The sequence below is a fragment of the Callorhinus ursinus genome, unplaced genomic scaffold, assembly GCF_003265705.2.
Source record: "Callorhinus ursinus isolate GAN/ISIS: 27379988/994484 unplaced genomic scaffold, GSC_fseal_2.0 scaffold35, whole genome shotgun sequence".
NCBI classification, from domain to species: domain Eukaryota; kingdom Metazoa; phylum Chordata; class Mammalia; order Carnivora; family Otariidae; genus Callorhinus; species Callorhinus ursinus.
Window position 1 is genome coordinate 10,662,721 of NW_027397097.1, and position 17,910 is coordinate 10,680,630.

General features: G+C 36.3%; 2 long non-coding RNA genes across 3 annotated transcripts in view; one reads left to right on the forward strand and one right to left on the reverse strand.

Moving 5' to 3' along the window:
- Positions 1–9,074, forward strand: part of LOC141370451 (uncharacterized) — a 57,028-nt gene extending 47,954 nt beyond the window's left edge. For both annotated transcript variants that reach the window (XR_012374483.1, XR_012374484.1), the window contains exons 2-3: positions 7,697–7,828; positions 8,926–9,074. This is a non-coding gene — a long non-coding RNA (uncharacterized lncRNA). The remainder of the gene's footprint in view (positions 1–7,696; positions 7,829–8,925) is intronic.
- LOC141370452 (uncharacterized) overlaps positions 1–17,910 on the reverse strand; it is a 1,695,799-nt gene that overhangs the window by 1,560,368 nt on the left and 117,521 nt on the right. The gene's annotated exons all lie outside the window — the stretch shown is intronic.

A 17,910-nucleotide genomic window follows, 5' to 3' on the forward strand; every position in this document is an offset into this window, starting at 1 on the left:
GGCTGTTTTCCTTGATCTTGTGAGGGGTCCTCTCTGCCTCTAAGACACGAATGTTTGTTTCATTCCCCAGATTAGGGAAGTTCTCAGCTATGATTTGCTCAAATATATCTTCTAGTCCTCTCTCTCTCCACCCCCTCAGGGATCCCAATAATTCTGACATTGGAACGTTTCATGGTGTCACTTATTTCTCGGATTCTATTTTCATGGATTCTGAGTTGTTTTTCCCTGGCTTCCTCTTTTCCCTTCTTATCTATTAATTGGTCTTCTAAATCACTAATTCGTTCTTCTGCCTCACTTACCCTAGCTGTTAGATTATCTAGATTAGATTGGATCTCATAGCATTTTTAAATTCTGCCATTTCAGCTTTAATTTCTGCCTTTAGAGACTCTATGTTGCCATTAATTAATTTCTCCATTTTAGCTACTGTCTTCACAATTGGTAGCCTGAATTCCATCTCTGACATCTTGGTTATATCTGAATCCATTTCTAAATCTCTGTCATAAATCATAGTCTCTGAGTCTTTCCTATTTTGGGGGTTCCTCCTCCTAGTCATTCTGTTGAGGGGTGGTTGACAGAATGTATAGAGTCCATATTATTGACCAAAACCCAAGCAAGATGCACCTGTTTTATAGGAACCTTAGGGTGCTGGCCTCTTGTTTTCTCAGCCTGTTTTCCAGGGAAGGGGGCCTGCTGTGCTGTTATTCAGGCAACCCTGTTAGGGCAGAGTTGCCCTGCCCCCTGTGGCAGGGGATGGGCTCAGTGAAAACAAGTTTTTCGGGGGCTTTTGTTCTCTGGCAGCTTTCCCTGGCAGCTTTCCGTGTCTCTTCTGAGAGTCAAAGCAGAAGAGATTATTTCCAACCCTCTGCCTCAGAGCAGAGAGATTGCAGTCTGTTCTTCAGTGAGCTCTCCAGGCCACACTATCTCCGTTTCTGTCTGTGCTGCCATAAAAACTGCAGCGTCCTGGGTTGTACACCCCTCAGCAGCACTCCCAGTCTTCATCTCCAGGTCGGGGAACGTCTCTGCCCTTTGTGCTACTAAAACTGCCAGCTTCCCCCAGTTTACATGTGTGGCCCCACCGCTCTGGGTTTCCATCTGGGGGCTGCCCTAAAGTACTTTACCCATCGCTACCGGTCTGTGAGTCTGTGCCCGGTCCCCAGTGTGGGAGGCTATTGCTCACCGGCGGTGTAGGATCCTGACAGCTTGACTCCCTCCCCTTTATGTTTATCTTCTGATATCTGCCTGCAGAATCATGGCTCCCCACTTTGTACCTCGAAACCATCCACCTGTGATATTCTGTTTGTAGAGATCCAGATCTATCTTCTTAAATCTCAGGCTGATTTTGTGGGTGCTCAGCTGGTAGATATCCAGCTCAATTCCAGGGACCGATTGGAATAGGGTCCCCTACTCCTCTGCTATCTTTTCCCTCCCTCTTCAGCATAGGTTTTGTAACTCTTATGAATTCCATCTTAGGAAATAGAGTGAAAACTGAGGGTTTCTCACATGTTTGGGAAAATATTCTTTTTACAGGAGCTTTATCCAAGCTGTCCATTATTGTGTAAGAAAGGTTCCAGCTATTCCTCCACATGTGGGAGGGCAGAAAGGCATCCAAAGAGAACAGCATGTAAAAAGCCTGGGTGTATGAAAGGCTTCATCCTATAAATGATGAAAGAACTAGTTTTTTACACTGAAAAATTAGGAACATGTAGAGATCTAGCTAAAAAGGAAGTAGGGCCTATTTTGAAGGGTCTTTTCTGCCTATCTGGGGGGAGGGTTCACCTTAAACATGTGACTGTGTGTGTGTGTGTCTATGCTCAGATATTGGCAACTCGGGTTTTTTAAGAATAACATGGGCACATTTGCTTTACAGAGATAATGTTAGAGTGGGAGGTGAACTGGAGAGGTATACTATTTATTGCAGGGATTAGGGAGATGGAAATAAAAACAGGATTGTGATATTTTACAGATTTAATTTGTACCTCACAATGACTTTATAGTTTACCAGTTGTAAAACTAAAACCAAACCAAACCAAAACAAAGCCTCAAAACTAATAATGCATTTGCTATCTGTCAGAAACTATGCTATTAAGTAAACTTTGCTAGAAACTTATTTTCCTTTTTACCTCCCTGAAGTCTTTTCATCCTTCCACCTTTCTCTTCTTTCCTGAATGTGGCTCAAAAACCAGCATTTAACTTAGGATGTTACATATGGCATTTATGTCATGAATTCACCCAGGATACTGAATGGATAAATGGGGAGTAATCATCTGTTTGGGTTAACCATACGTTGCTAATGAAAGTTAACTGGTAGGAAATCTTTATTTAGAGAAGACAAATCCATACTATTCTAGAGATTTAAACTCCTTACCTTCTCAAAGAATTTCATCCAATGTGTAAGTTTTTTTGGCCCCATAATAAATATGCCTGCTTATGGAAAAATTTCATCAAAACTACGAAATTGGAATGTAATTGGTAAAATCAATTTCTTGAATAATGTCACAGGAGGATAAAGGTCTATCAAAGAAGAAGAAGAAAGAGAAATTTCATTCAATAGTCAAACTAGTCATGATTTTTTTAAGATATAAAAGTTTAGAGAGGGGCATTGAGTATTAATTAAAACACAATAAACCAGTGCATAACTCTTTATAACAATATAATAGCACCCCTATAGCAAACATTTCCCTTTTACAGGGGCAATTTTACATCTTTGGTAAAGTCTCACTCAGAAATTTAATTCTAGAACCACATTTTGCCATACGGCAGTTTACCATTTGACAACATAATTCATCTATAGAAAATAAGACATTCTCTATGTGTGCTAAGCCACTATCTCCATATGGCAAATGAAAAGCTTATTATATTGAAATCAGGGCATGTAGGATAAAAATAGTGACTCTAGCATTAAAGTTCTGCTTGCTCCGAGAATTATACTGCCCCAGATGCATCTTTCACTGTTCTCCTACCTTATGCTCCAGCCACTCCAAACTATCTACATGTTCAAAACACACTTATATTTGGCTTCCTACCTATGCACAAGCTGTTCCACTTTCCTGAAACAATCCTTTCTTCAGTTCTTCCCCTTTGCTTAGCTAACTCCTATTCAACTTTAAGCTTTCATCTGCTACTAACTGGGTTAGGTATAGCTCCTTTCATTCTTAGCAATGAATGTTATATCCAATATGACAATTAATATTCACATCGTAATTCCAATTACCTAGTTTTTCTCCCCTACCAGATGAAAACATCCCTGAATGTAGAGAAAAATTCTTAATTTTACTTCACCTAGAATTTTACTTCACACTAAGTCCATTGAATGAATAAATATATAAATAAGTAACAAGTGAATGAATGAATGAGTAGGTGAATATTAACTTAGATAAGATTGCATTATATTTATTAGCAACCTCATCTGACACTTAAATTGTGTCATCTACTGACAACAACCCCTAAATATTCTTTATCACCAGTCTACCCAAGTGCATAAATAATAGGCCCTGGTATGTACTGCAGTTAATTTTACCCTTGTTGAGTTAGACTCTTTATTCCAGATCAGTGACACTTCAACTTTAATATGCATAGAGATTCCTTGAGTGAAAAATACTGAAAGTCCACATTTGTCATTCTACCATTATAGATTGTAATTAAATTGGTCTGGAACATGATCAAGAATTCTGACTTCTTGATGTGGTATATATACACAATGGAATTTTACTCAGCCATCAAAAAAAATGAAATCTTGCCATTTGCAATGATGTGGCTAGAACTAGAGGGTATTATGCTAAATGAAATAAGTCAATAGAGAAAGGACAATTATCATATGATCTCACCAATATGAGGAATTTGAGAAACAAGACAGAGGATCATAGGAGAAGGTAGGGGAAAAATGAAACAAGATGAAACCAGTGAGGAGACAAACCATAAGAGACTCTTAATCTCAGGAAACAGACTGAGGGTTGCTGGAGAGGAGCAGGGTGGGAGGATGGGGTGGCTGGGTGATGGACACTGGGGAGGGTATGTGCTATTTTTATTAACATACATCATATGTTAATAAAAAAATTAAAATAAAAAAAAAGAATTCTGACTTCTCAAAAAATATTTAAAATAAGTCTCATGTAGGTGACCCAGGGACCATATTTTGACAAAGACTCCTCCACTAAAAAAGAAAAGTGCTTGGTGGGACATGTCCTGCCCTCCATGAAACCATATAAGTTTGAGCTGTTGCTCTTTGAGGCCAGTATAACATACCTTTTAAAAAATAATTCTAGAATTTTCTAAGGACAAATATCAAAGAAATTTTCTTCCCTATTTTAAAATATATGTATGCCCTCTCATTTTAATTTTCACAACAATAAATCCTTAGGTTTAAATCCTTATTTAAATTTCTCTAAAAAGAAAAGCACTGATATTTTCGTTCTTTAAAATAAGACAGCACGGTCTCAGAGATATTAAGGAACTTGAACAAATTCAAAGAAGTTGTAAAACTGTAATCTGGGGCAAGTTAATTCCAAAATTTGTGTCCATTCTTCTCCCACCTTACTACATTGGATCCCTGGGAAGCATAATGTGTTATCCACAATCTATCCATCTAATGACAAGAGTACCAGAAGCCCAGTTAGTTGTAGTAGTCATGGTACTCCATTGTAGTAGCCATAGAAGGACCAAAAGAAATCAATTGATGATGAATCTGAGGAGCACAGCTTTGAATTATGCCAGACATTGCACATGTGGGCTGTGGCCAAACAAGGCAAAAATGTTCTGTTTGTCCAGTGAGACAGATCCTGAAATAACTACTTGACATTGATCATGCATCAGGCCTTGAGCTTATCAACAATGATCTCATCATTGCAGGCCAACAAATGGTGATAAGACATTCTACTTGTCTTCAAAGTTTATAGTCTATTAAGGAAGAGAGATGAGTAAATAAGATAATCATAAGTGTAAAAATGGAGATCCCAGAGGAATTTTTGAGAGTCCAGAAAATGATACCAATCAGGTAGACAAGTATAACTCCATGGAGAAGATAGTATCTAAACACAACTGGGATGGTAATACACTCTACTTTATTCAAGTCTCTACTCTGTGAAGCTGCAGGGCTTTCTGTCCAACAAACTCCCTCAGCAGGATTAAGCCAAGCATTCAATTTCATTTTAATTGCATTAAATCCCAGAAGACTAGAAAAATTGCAAATGCAGTCCCTGTGGTGAAAGACTATACCAGTATCCTCTTCATGCTTAACTGAAGCAGATACAAAACCCACTAATTAACAGAGGCAAAAGAGTAATTTCAGTTTTTATTTAATTGAAAGCTCATAACTTACAACACAATTACTTAATTAGATCATTCTTATTATTAATCTCTCTCCCTATGCTTATATTTTTATGCTTAAATTCCATCAAGTTAGCTCACTATACCTTGTGATTTAATAAAGTTTTCTTAACTCATTTTTATATAGATAACCATTGTTCTACATACTCAAGAAGTGGGTTCTACAGACTCTATCTTAAGTACCCATTATTAAAGATAGAAAAGAAATAGCTGAAAGATATTATATGAGAGTAGAAGGATGACTTCAATTTTTTGACCCTTATTTCTTCTTCTAAAACTTTCTATCCTTAAGCTCTCAGCTCTGGGAGTGGATTTGGAAGTTAATTAATCTCTCATTATTGTAAAATATGAAGATACTTTCCAACAGTGAGGGACTCTTTGCCCATAATACTAGAAATATATATGGAGTTATCTTTAGTGACCTTTTGACCAGAGGTTGGGACTATGTTCTCTGTTCCAAAGATAAGCAATTTCTCTAACACATAGCACATACACCAAGTCTTCTGTAATCTGATCAATTCGTGATGCTCTCCTATGTACTTGGTGTTGATTTTCCTTATTCTTTACCATATATTAGCAAGCATTGTGTTTACATGAGTAGGATTGTGTGTGTGTGTGTGTGTGTGCTGGATTGTGGAACAAGTGGTTAAGGAGTCCTTTTTAATTTTAAGTTTACTAAATTTAAATTATATATTATAAATAATGCAGCAGCAGAATAAAAAATCTGGAAACTGTAATATGAAAAACAAATACTCCCACCTCTCTAACCCAACTTGAGTTACACTTTTTGATGTTTATTTTTTCATAATCATAATAATACCTTATTGATTATTTTAATCACACCATTATCACTTTGTAGTGTAAGCATTTGTCCATGTCTCCTGCAGAACCTTTCTTTTCACTCACATGTTCTCTCTCTATCTTTATCTCCATTCCTTTCTTTATCTCTCTCTGTCTCTTTCTCTCCCTCCTGCATCTTCAGTCTTTTCTTTGTCAATCTCCATTTTCTTCCTCCATTCATCCTTCTTTGGTCTACCATGATTTGGTTTTGGCCCCACTCCTCTACTGAAATCGTTCTAAGGCCAAAAATGACTTCATTCTTTCATAAATGTAATGGATACTTTCAGTTCTTATCCGTATTTTAATTTGTTTTAGGGATAAAATAGGAGATTGGGGTGGTTAGGCAAAATGTTATAGAATCAGGAGAAAGGGGTGTAACAGAACATGTTAGAAATCTTGAGATGACATAGTTTAAATGTTGCTAAATTGTCTGCATTTTTACATGGAGATTCTTTTTCAGACTGAAGAGTTAGGGAGTCAGGGACAGAGAAAATGACCATGCATATATGACAGGATAAATTTGGCCTATTCTTCATTCTTTGTCTTTTGGGCTTGAAAGCTCAGGACGTGTAGTGCTGTAAACAACAACTTCATTTTGTGGTCAGACTCCTGGTCTTTTCCCTACTTCAGGCTCCATTAGTTACCTATGTTAACAATTACAATGCTCTCTAACCCAGTCTCCAGACACTTATCTCACTAATCTAAGCTCCACAGTCATGAGGATGAGCTTTCACATGCAAAAGTGCTATATCATAAAATAAAATGGCCAATGTTTCATCACTTAAACACAACTGTGGTTATAATTTTGAGTTGTTTTGCTTTACATAATTGTATTTATATTATATAAATAAGTACTTGTCCTATTATCACTTTGCATTAGTATAAGCATTCCCCCAAGTCTTCCAGGAATACAGGTGCAGGAAAGACTTTCCAAAGAACGTGAATGAGTGTTGTTTCAATGCTGTCAGAAGCCCTTATTTCAGAAACTCAATAATTACAAGGTACAGATAATGAATAGTAATAACTAGGAACATGCACTGTGGAGCCAGACTTCCAGGATTCAAATCTTGCCTTAAACTAACTAGTTTGTGTCTTTGAACAAACAGTTTGACTTTCCTGTGCCACAATATCTGTATTGAAGAAGATAACAATATTTATGTCATATGGCTGTTGTGAGGATTAAGTAACATATTATATGTAAGTAATATAGGTGTTTAAAACAGCATCTGGCACATGGTAACACATAGTTACTATAGGTACATATACATATAAATATACAACAATATTACTGCATCTGTATATATCACACATATATATGTATAATACAAGTAACATTATTGTCTCAGGAAAACATGAACAAAAAATACACACACATTACATTTTATGGGAGGAGGCAATTTAGTACAGTATAATGAGCAAGGACTGGATTTTAGACCTCATATCTAATCTAGTTCTAATAATAGAACAAAGTTATTATGTAACTTTGGGTAAATCTCCCGAACTAGCTAATTACGATAGCAATTATATTCTACAGATTTCATGGATGAGGAAACTAAGATCTACAGAGACTCTTGACCAATGCTTCACAAATGGAAAATGAAGCCAAGGACTCAAAGACGTCTCCCTACAACATTGCTGTCTCTGTAAAATACATGCATTGGGTCCGGTGAGCTTGAAAAATCTTTAATGAAAATCAATTATATGATAATGTAAAACAGCAACTTCAACAATGAGTAAATGAATGTTGTCCTACTTAATTAAAATTTGTTAACTGAGACATTATTTAAGTCTTTTGAATATAGACATTCCTGCTAAAGATGCAAAATCATGTCTGCTTGAGAACAAAAATACCGTCTCATTCTTTACTGTGAAATTCATTTTTTTCTCTATTTCTTAACACAGTGCCAAAAATCATAGACATTTAAGTATTGTTCTTTTTTTTGCTTCCTTCCTGCTTGTTTGACTGTGATAGAGAATATATAATGAAAACCTTTTTACTGTCAAGAACTGTTCCAGTGTATTCAGAAGCTCTGCTAGTAACAATAGATATCTTTATGTCAAAATTACCTTTATCGAGATATTTCCTCTTTCTTCTTTGATTCAAAAGCATGTTTTACAATAGTAGCACCATGCCTACATTAAGCATAAACTTCAGGAAGTACAATTGAATAGCATAATATGTTCAGTGCCAAAGTTCACACTTTCTTGAACCTTAGAAATGTCACCCGCCCTTGCAGGTTTCAAAAAGTGTCTCTTTACCAGGAATGTAACAAAGCTTCAAAGGTTCCTGAGTCAGGCTCCAGGCTCCTGTAATTGGAGGGTGGATATCTTCTCACTGAAAATAGTGCTCGAAATAGAATAGAAATAAGCCAGATGGTCCTGACTAGAAGCTCAAAGAGAAAGCTGATATATTAGTAAGTTCCCAGTTATGAATTAAAGATAAAAATTATTTAATGTAGAAATAGCATTACAGCCCAAGGAAAACTGATAAAACTACAAACAACTTCAGAAATATTTAAGCCAAGTGTTTACGTTTTAATCAAGGAAACTGAAGTCCAGAGAGGTTTATGAGGCAATGTCTTGCAGCAAATTCAGGAAAAAGCAGAGACTAAAACTCAGGATTTCAGGCTCTTACTGCAGTGTAACTAAATATATGTTTTTCATAATGTGTCATTGAGCATGTAAAACTGATATCATGACAGCCTACCAGAGATTGGCATCCTACTGATGATATTAGACATTTTGCTTTGCTTTTGTTTTCAGGTGAACGAAAATGGAACACTCATGAACACGTTACTGGACATCAAGTTGTTAAAAATACACATTCAAGCTAAAACTGAAATGGGAGAAATTGTCAGTGATGCTACAGGGAAAGCGTCATGTCACTGCAGGAAAGGATTAACTTATTTTCAAATCTACATGTAAGCAAAAAGTGACTTTTCCTGCTTAGTAGTTTGAATGTCTCTCTTCTTGGTGCAGGTGGTAAGGATGCAACCACCAGAGAGAACTGATGCCATGGGGGGAACAAGAGCCCTTGGATCAGTGACAGAGAGCTATGACATCCTGAGTCACAGCCAAATTTCTCAGATTCTGTTTCAAGAAAGCAAAGCAAGGACTGTGTAAAAATCATGTTGCAGACTGAGAATATCAATAATGCACTTGGAACAAGTGAATAGGGAAAGAGACACACTGAGTCATAAAGATTTCACCATGAGAATTTAAAATCCAGCTAAAAATCTGATGGTGTGAAATGGCAGCAATATGACATCACAGGAAAAGTCAGATTGAACCAACACAAATATGCCACTGGCCAATTTGTTTACAAATTGTTCCTAGCTGTTTAATATTAGGAACCAGAGAATGATACTGATATTATTCCTTAGAGCCTTAGAGCCATCAAGTATGGTTAAAATTGCATAGGTATGTATTAATACATGTAATTTTTGTGGGAGATTTTTCAGACTCTGAGCTTAGTTACTTAAAAAAATTTTGTCATCTTCATAAATACCTGAATTAAAAAACACCCATCTTGGGGCGCCTGGGTGGCTCAGACGGTTAAGCGTCTGCCTTCCGCTCAGGTCATGATCCCAGGGTCCTGGGATCAAGCTCCACATCGGGCTCCTGGCTCAGCAGGGAGCCTGCTTCTCCTTCTCCCTCTGCCTCTCCCCCTGCTCCTGCTCTCTCTCTCTGTATCTCTGTGTCTCAAATGAATAAATAAAAAAAAAATTAAAAAAAAAACACCCATCTTGGGGCGCCTGAGTGGCTGTCAGTTAAGCATCCAACTCTTGATTTTGGCTCAGATCATGATCTCAGGGTATTGAGATCAAGCCCCATGTCAAGTTCCATACTCACTGCGGAGTCTGCTTGGGATTTTCTCTCTCCCTCTTCCTCTGCCCCTCCCCCATGCTCTAAATAAATAAATAAATGAATGAATAAATAAATAAAATAAAATCTTGAACAAATAGCCATGTTATCACTTTGATGTTGTTAAAGATATAAAGCTAACAAGACTGGGTAAATCTTATCTACTTGAGATTCAAGATTTTAATACAGAAAAACACACACAACAATTAAGGTAGCACAACTCTATACTATATATCATAAACATATGCATATGCACACAGACATATACAAAACTTCTCTGAACTCCATCTGGGAAGTACTTTAAATGTAAAATTAGAAAATCAAAGACTGAGAAGCAGATGTCATATAATCCAATCCCACAACTCTAAACTTAGAAGTATGTAGCTGCTCAGCCTTTTCCTGACAACTGGAAAAATCTAGTTTTGTTTACCCTACTCTGGTAACTGTCTGAACACAGGTTATGTTGGATTACAATAGCTATGTTATAGAATTTTTTGTTTTTGTTTTAGTTTTTTTTTGCAAACATTATTATTTTGTAAAGATCTACCTTACACTCTCTGATTTTCTCTATTTAAACTCATAAAACTTTTATAACACATGATATCATTTCATACAAAACATTTATCTAATTATATAAGAGGACCATTTCTATATTTATTCTTTATTTTCTAAGTAATCATCCCAATAATAGTGTAAATTAGATTGTATTACAAATGAAAATTATATACAAAATTATAACATAGAACATAACATATATAACACATAACAAATATATATAACAAAATTATATATTACATATATATGTTATAATAGAGAATTCTCTATATGTTATAGAAAACTCTATATGTTATAGAGAACCCTAATTATGATGGAGTATGTCCACTAACTGCTAGAAGTAAGTCCCAGCTAGAAAAAATAGGAAACATACAATGGCTAAAGTTCATTCTAGTTTTCTATAGAAGTTTTACTGAAGGTTTAAATAGAGATTATAAATTAGTGTTATATGCCAAATCAACTAATTGTTAGAAGCAATTTTAAGAAAAAGTCTAGGACTCTATCTGATATCAGCAGGAAAAGATGTTCCCCATGAAAAAATATGCCTGCCACTAGTTGATGAACCAGAAAGTCAGGCAATGTGCCCATGTAATGACTATCTAAGGAATGATAGGTCATCATTATATGTTCAGCATTGTGTTGTATCAGGGGCAAAATTTCTTGAGAAACACAAATCATGACTCCTGTTCTCATAGATCTTGTATTTTATAGAAACGTCCTACATGTAAGAAGCAACCAGAACATATAAAGTTTCCTATAATAAAAGGGTGATTTCTGCAATATATACCAGATATGCTATAAAGGTTCAGAGGCCTATAAAAGTAAAAGTTTATAAGGCAGTACATTTGGCATGGTGATTGGATTAAAGATGGCTATTCAGGACCTTAATAAAGACTGTGCAAATGATAAAGTTGTTAGCGTTTAATAAGAAAAGTAAAAAATGGGAAATTTTTAAATTAATATTTTAAATATAAATTTACATTAACATCCCAAATTGTCAAATGCCTAGGGAAATCTAATGAAAAATGTATAAACTCTTTAAACTGAAAATCCAAATCATTGCTGAGAAAACATAAATAAGATACAAATAAATGGAAAAATATATAATACTGATGAATTGAAAGAATCAAAAATTGTGACAATGTTAATTCTCAAATTGTTCTAGAGATTTAGTGAAATCTCAATCAGAATGCAAAGGTATGTATGCTTGTGTGAAAATTGCCAAACTATTTCTTATTTTTAATTTTTTTTATTTTAATTGATACACAATGTTAGCTTCGGACATAAAACATAGTGATTCAACTTCTCTATATATTATCCTATGCTCACCACAAGTGTAGCTGTCATCTGTCACCATATAACACTATTACAATAGTATTGACTATATTCCCTATGCTGTGTCTCTTGTATTCCTGTGACTTATTCATTCGACAACTAGAAGCCTGTATATCCTGCTCTCCTTCAACCATTTTGCCCATCTTCTAAACAAACTATTTTTAATTATGTTTTATAGAAAGGCAAAGCACCAAGAAGAGTCAAGACAATCTTGAAGGACAAGACTAGAAAACTTACACTACCGTAATTCAGATTTACTATAATTAGCACTGTATTATATTGGCACAAGGATAGAAATTAAGATCAATGGGAAGAATAAAGTTTTTTTTTTATGCACACTTTTAAGGTAACTTGATTTGTAACAAAGGTGTCACTGCAATTCAGTGAGGAGAGGATAACACTTTCAATAAATGTTGTAGGAAAAATTTCATATTTGGGTGGAAAAAAAAATCTTGACCCTTACCTCAGACATTCATGACAATTTAAATCAAAATGGACTTTAGACCAAAAGGTAAAACCTGAAAAAATAAAGCTTCTAGAATAAAACAAATAAAAAGATTCAAGTGACCACAAATTCAGTAAGATTTTTAAGACAATTAGTAAAATTGACTAACTGCAAAATAGACATTGATGAATAGGATTTATCAAAATTAAAATAAAAATGCTTTTCAAAAAACAACATTAATAATGAATATGCAAGCCACAGGCTGGGAGAATATATTGTGCATGTGTGTGAGTGTGTGTGCATGTGTGTGTGTATGTGTAACCAAAAGAAAACAAAATATATAGAAAAGCATTACAAATCAGTATCAATTAGAAAAAGAGGGATGCCTGGGTGGCTCAGTCAGTTAAGTGTCTGCCTTCAGCTCAGGTCATGATCCTCGAGTCCTGGGATGAGCCCTGCATTGGGCTCCCTGCTCAGCAGGAATCTCTCTCTGCCCCTCACCCTGTTTGTGTTCTCTCTCTCTCTCACTATCTCTGTTTCTCTCTCAAATAAATAAATAAAATCTTTAAAAAAATAAGAAAAGGCCATGAAAAATATGGGCAAAAACCAAGTAGGTACTTCAAAATGGTGCTTTTACTAGTTTACAGGGCACTTCCAAATACAGGACATTCTCTAGACATGTAAAAAGATATTCAACATCACTAGTTGTCAAGGAAATGAAAATTAAAACCATGAAGCACTTTTACACAGATATCAGAATGGTAAAATGCAAAAAAACTGAAAATATTGTAAGGTTGTATAGTAACTAAAAGTATTACAGTGGGATATTAAATATAACATTATTGGGGGGAGCAAGATGGCAGAGAAGTAGGAGACCTAAATTTTGTCTGGTCCCAGGAATTCAGCTGGATAGTTATCAAACCATTCTGAACACCTACAAACTCAACAGGAGATTGAAGGAAAGAATAGCAGCAACTCTCTGAACAGAAAAGCGACCACTTTCTGGAGGGTAGGATGTGCAGAGAAGTGAATGCGAGGTGATATTTGGGAAGATAGACCACGGGGTGAGGGAGCTTCCATTAGCTGGCTACTGGCAAGTGATAGAGCAGCAGAGCACAAAATCAGAACTTTTAGAAGTCTGCTCCACTGAGGGACATTGCTCCAGTGGCTAAGTGGGGGGTGGAATCCTTGCTGGGACAGTGTGGTTTCAGGACCCTTGGGGTCACAGAAGGACCGGGGGTGCCTGAGTGTGGCAGAGCTCTCAGGTATTGGAGCGGGGAAGCTGGCTGCAAAGATGGAGCCAAGGAGTGGGCTCTCAGCTCTGTGATCCATGGCAGAGTCAGGCCACTACTCTTCAAGCAGGGACCCAACAAGCAGTAGATCTGGGGAGATCCCCTTCCTCCCCCGGGAGGAGGGCTGCAGGAGCACACCACAGGAATCCACTGGGTTTGGAGACTCCAAATGGGGTCATGTGCCAGAGGTAGAAGCTTGGTCAGAGGCTGGGTGAGCACAGAGTGAAGCCAGAGACAGGGGAGATGGGGGTGATTGACTGCTTTTCTCTGGGGACTGACTGAGGAGGGGGACCCCGAGTTCTTGGCTCCTCCAGGGGCAGAGATTGGGAGGTCACCATTTTCATTCTCCTCCTCTAAAGCTGTACAGAAATCTTTAAGGGAACAAAAGCTACCAAGAGGAAACCTGAGCAGATTACATAGCCTGGCCCCTGGCAAGGGTGGTGCAATTCCACCTCAGGCAAAGACATTTGAAAATCATGGCAACAGGCCTGTCCCCCAGAAAATCAGCCAGATCATCCAGCCAAAACCAAGTTTACTGATCAATCAGAACTGCAAAACTCCAGTGCTAGGGGAATACAGTACATAGAATTGATGGCTTTTTTCCAAAGAATCTTTAGTCTTTCAAAAGTTAAATTTTTAATTTTTTTTCTTTTTCTATTTTTTTAACTTTTCTTCTTTCCTTTTTCAATCAACGTTTTATCAATTCCTTTTTTAAAATCTTTTTTAATTTTCATTTTTACAGTCATATTCTATCCCTTCATTGTATTTAACCTTATTTGTTGTATATATGTAAGATTTTCTTTCTTTAAAATTTTGGAATACGGTTTCCTTTAACAGACCAAAATATACTCTAAATCTATTATATGGCTTTGTTCTAGTCTCCGGCATGATCAATGATCACATTCTCTCTCTCTCTCTCTTTTTTTTTTTTGTATTTTTCTTCTTTCTTTTTTCAACCAATATCTTATCAATTCCTTTTAAAAAACTTTTTTAATTTTCATCTTTACACTCATATTACATCATTTCATCGAATTTACCCTTATTTTTATATGTATGTAAGTTTTTCTTTCCTTAAAATATTGGGAGGGAGTTTCTTCTAAGAGATCAAAATACATCCAAAATCTACTGTGTAGCTCTGTTGTATTCCCCAGCCTGATCATTTTTTTTCCTCTCTTTCTTTTCCCCCTGGTTTCAGGTCTCTTCTGATGTGTTTAGTGTATATTTTTCTACAGTCATTGTTACTCTGTTAGCATTTTGCTCTCTCAATCATTTCTTCTCCTCTGGACAAAATGACAATTGGAAAAATTCACCTCTAGAAAAGAACAAGAGGCAGTAATGACTGCCAGAGATCTAATCAATAGAGACAGATGTCAGAACTAGAGTTCAGAATTATGATTATAAGATATAAGCTGGGCTTGATAAAAGCATAGAAGATACTAGAGAATCCCTTTTTGGAGAAATAAAAGAACTAAAATCTAACCAGTCGAAATCAAAAAGGTTATTAATGAGGTGCAATCAAAAAATGGAGGCTCTAACTGATATGAAAAATGAGGCAGAAGACAGAATTAGTGATATAGAAGACGAAATGATGGAGAATAATGAAGCTGAGAAAAAGAGAGATAAACAACTACTGGATTACGAGGGGAGAATTTGAGAGATTAGTGATACCAAAAGATGAAATAATACTGGAAAAATTGGGATCCCAGAAGAAGAAGAAAGAGAGAGAGGGGCAGAAGGTATACTGGAGCAAATTATAGCAGAGAACTTCTCTAATTTGGGGAAGGAAACAGGCATCAAAATCCAGGAAGCACAGAGAAACCCCTTCAAAATCAATAAAAATAGGTCAACACCCCGACATCTAATAGTAAAACTTACAAGTATCAGAGACAAAGAGAAAATACTGAAATCAGCTTGGGACAAGAGGCCTGTAACCTACAATGGTAGAATCATTAGATTGTCAAGAGACCTATCCACAGAGACCAGGCATGCCAGAAAGGACTGGGATGATATATTCAGGGCACTAAATGAGAAAAATATGCAATGAAGATTACTATATATACCTACGCTGTCATTGAAAATAGAAGGAGAGATAAAAAGCTTGCAGGACAAACAAAAACAAAACAGCCCTACAGGAAATATTGAAAGGGATCCTCTAAGCAAAGGGAGAGCCTAAAAGTAACATAGACCAGAAAGGAACAGAGACAATATACAGTATCAGTCACATTACAGGCAGTACAATGGCAATAAATTCATACCTTTCAATAGTTACCCTGAATGTAAATGGGCTAAATGCCCCAATCAAAAGACACAGGCTATCAGATTAGATAAAAAAACAAGACCCATCGATGTGCTGTCTGCAAGAGACTCATTTGAGACCCAAGGACACCTCCAGATTTAAAGTGAGGGGATGGAAAACCATTTACCATGCTAATGGACATCAAAAGAAAGCTGGGGTGGCAATTCTTATATCAGACAAATTAGATGTTAAACCAAAGACTATAATAAGAGGTGAGGAAGGACACTATATCACACTTAAAGGGTCAATCCAACAAGAAGACCTAACAATTGTAAATATCTATGCCCCTAACATGGAAGCAGCCAATTATATAAGGCAATTAATAACAAAAGCAAAGAAACACATTGACAACAATACAATAATAGTGGGGGACTTAACAACCCCCTGACTGAAATGGACAGATCATCTAAGCAAAAGATCAACAAGGAAATAAAGACTTTAAATGAAACACTGGACCAAATGGACTTCAAAGACATATTCAGAACGTTCCATCCCAAAGCAACAGAATACACATTCTTCTCCAGTGCCCATGGAACATTCTCCAGAATTGATCACATCCTAGGTCACAAATCAGGTCTCAATCAGTACCAAAAGATTGGTATCATTCCCTGCATATTTTCAGACAAAAATGCTGTGAAACTAGAACTCAATCACAAGAGGAAAGTCGGAAAGAACTCAAATACATGGAGGCTAAAGAGCATCCTACTAAAGAATGAATGGGCTTAATTTCCTGGAAATTAAAGAAGAATTAAAAAAATTCATGGAAACCGATGAAAATGAAAACACAATTGTTCAAAATCTTTGGGATACAGCAAAGGCAGTCCTAAGAGAAAAGTATAGAGCACTACAAGCTTTTCTCAAGAAACAAGAAATGTCTCAAATACACAGCCTAACCCTACACCTAAAGGAGCTAGAGAAAGAACAGCAAATAAAGCCTAAACCCAGCAGGAGAAAAGAAATAGTAAACATCAGAGCAGAAATCAATGAAATAGAAACCAAAAATACAGAACAGATGAATGAAACTAGGAGCTGGTTCTTTGAAAAAATTAACAAGATTGATAAACCCCTGGCCAGACTGATCAAAAGGAAAAGAGAAATGACCCAAATCAACGAAAACATGAATGAAAGAGGAGAGATCAAAACGAACACCAAAGAAATACAAACAATTATAAGAACATATGATGAGCAACTCTATGCCAGCAAATTGGATGATCTGGAAGAAATGGGTGCATTCCTAGAGATGTATCAACTACCAAAATTGACCAGGAGGAAATAGAAAACCTGAACAGACCTATAACCACTAAGGAAATTGAAGCAGTCATCAAAAATCCCCAAAGAAACAAAAACCCAGGGCCAGATGGCTTTCCAGGGGAATTCTAACAAACATTTAAAGAAGAATTAATACCTATTCTTCCTAAACTGTTCCAAAAAAAAAAAGAAATGGAAGGAAAACTTCCAAACTCATTTTATGAGGCCACCATTACCTTGATCCCAAAACCAGACAAGGACTTCATCAAAAAGGAGAATGAGAGACGAATATCCTTGATGAACATGGATGCAAAAATTCTCACCAAAATACTAGCCAATAGGATCCAACAGTACATTAAAAGGATTATTCACCACGACCAAGTGGGATTTATCCCTGGGCTGCAAGGTTGGTTCAACATCCGTAAATCAATCAACGTGATAAAATACATTAACAAAAGAAAGAACAAGAATCATATGATCCTCTCAATAGATGCAGAAAAAGCATTTGACAAAGTACAGCATCCTTTCTTGATCAAAACTCTTCAGAGTATAGGGATAGAGGGTACATACCTCAATATCATAAAAGCCATCTATGAAAAACCTACAGCCAATATCATTCTCAAAGGGAAAAGCTGAGAGCTTTTCCCATAAGGTCAGGAACGTGGCAGGGATGTCCACTTTCACCACTGCTATTCAACATAGTATTAGAAGTC